Here is a 2,514-nt window from a genome sequence, read left to right as displayed (position 1 = left end):
AACAATTCACCAACCACTTAATCTCCTTGATCACATTTCGCATGATCAATCATAGCCATCAGATCTTCAAACTTGACCAGGTTCAATGTATCCTTGGATCTGAAAATGTTTTACCCTGCCTTGGAACTTGCATATATTTCTTGGAACTTGTGCTAGGGTATTGCAGTTCAATCTAAGCTGTAGATCTTCTTGTTGATTTTCCTTTACCATAGATTCTTTAACAAACTTCATTCACGGCATACCAATCATTTAATCATAGCCAGCTCATCAGCTTCCTTCATTAAATAATGCTTTTATTCATTCAATGCATTCTGTCATTACTTGGTTGCAGCTCGGTAAATACTAAACTTCACTCGGTAGACATTCTGCCTTCATTAACCGATAGCGATAACCTTAGGGTTTACCGATTAGGTTCTTTTCTTGATAACATAGTATAGTATTAACCTTACAATCATAAACATATGTAGGATATCAAAACAATCTAAACATCATGATCTCATCATTGTCTAACTCAGTAATAGTTTCCCATTGAATAACTTATTCCTCCCCTTATTCATCACATTCTTTCTGTGTCTTTTATCGACATCTTTATACTCATCAAATCATACTTCTCAAGATATGGCAACATCATATTGAATTAGAAAATCAATTTCTTGACATCAATGACAAAATAATAATATTAAGACAGTAAACATCCTTAATTAGTTATATCCATAATCATCAACAACCTTCTCAATATCCTTATTGAAATGCCAACAATCTCGCCTTGTCTGTTATAATGCCAACAATCTCCCCCTTTTGCATTGATGGCAAAACCAATTGATTTGACCTAATTGATTCGGATTGCTATGAGATTCTGAAATGCTCTCCTCCTATCATCAGTCTTCTCCCCCATACATTAGTATCCACTCCTTTTCTCCAGTCTTCTCCCCCTTTGACAACAATGCCAAAAAGTAAAGAACTAAACCATAATTTCTTCCTGTATGAAGTGATTTCCTGTTGTTATGTGTCAACTTGTTCTCGATCAGAGCATTTTGTCTTCAATTCCTGTTCTCTGTATTTGTTTCCTGCACACCTTTAGAAAACATCCTAAAGTGTGTAAATCAGCATCAACTCCTAAAAGATATTTTGTAGAGTCATCGAATTGATGCTTTCACCGAACTCAGTCAGTGAGTAGAAGATAGGGGTAGGACCCCTAACTTACTTTTGAGATACTCAAAAGTGTCCCTTGGTAGTGGCTTGGTGAAGATATCTGCTATTTGTTCCTTTGTGCTAACATACTCCAACACCACTTTCTTCTCTTGAGCTTCTTCTCTAAGATAATGATATTTGATAGAGATGTGCTTTGTCTTAGAGTGCGTAAGAGGATTCTTTGAAATGTTAATGGCACTAGTATTGTCACATAATATAGTTACTAGCTTGGTAACTTTCTCATTTATACCTTCCAACAGTTGTTTGATCCATGCTATGTTGGTACAATTCAATGCTGCATCAACGTATTCAGCTTCTGCTATTGACTGTGAAACATATCCTTGTTTCTTGCTAAGCCAACTCACTAGTCTTTCTTCTAAAAAGAAAGCTCCTCCACTTGTTCTTTTCCTGTCATCAATGTTGCCTACCCAATCAGCATCAGTATAAACTTTTAAATCAAAATCATTTCTTTTCTAATATACTAAGCCATAATCTTCAGTGCCTTTCAAATATCTGAAAATTCTCTTGATTGCTATCATGTGTGTTTCCTTAGGATCTGCAGAGAATCTTGCAACTATACCTACTGCATGTGTTATATCTGGCCTATTGTTAACAACATATTGCAACTTTCCAATCATGGATTGGTAAAGTGTCTCATCAATAGATGCAGATTCATCATTCTTTGATAGTTTACAGTTGGTAGTCATAGGAGTACTTACTAGTTTTGAATCCTTCATTCCAAATTTCTTCAAGATTTCCTTTATGTACTTGGATTGAGTAATGAAAATCTCATCTTTCATTTGCAGTATCTATAAACCTATAAAATACTTTATCTCACCGATTAATGACATCTCAAATTCTTTGCTCATTTCATTTCCAAAGTTCTTGCATAGAGAGTCATTTCCACAAAATATAATATCGTCAACAAATATTGCTGAGGTCAGTATTTCATTTTCATCATTCTTCATGTACATGTTACTGTTTTCACTTGTTCTTATAAAACCAATCTTGATTAAATAAGAGTGCAATCTCTCATATCATGCTCTAGGTGCTTGTTTCAGACCATATAAAGCTTTGTTCAATTTACATACCTAATCTTTATTCTTGTCTTCAACAAATCCTTCAGGTTGTTCAATAAAAACTTCTTCTTCTAATATACCATTCAGAAATGCAGATTTGACATCCATTTGATATACCTTGAAATTCTTGTAAGCAGCATATGCCAACAATGTTCTTACTCCTTAAAGTCTTGCCATAGGTGCAAAAGTCTCACTATAATCAATTCCTTCTTCTTGGGCATAACCTTTGCAAACTAGTCTTTCT

Source organism: Cryptomeria japonica, unplaced genomic scaffold (assembly GCF_030272615.1).
Source record: "Cryptomeria japonica unplaced genomic scaffold, Sugi_1.0 HiC_scaffold_29, whole genome shotgun sequence".
Classification (NCBI taxonomy): domain Eukaryota; kingdom Viridiplantae; phylum Streptophyta; class Pinopsida; order Cupressales; family Cupressaceae; genus Cryptomeria; species Cryptomeria japonica.
This window is presented reverse-complemented; position numbering follows the sequence as displayed.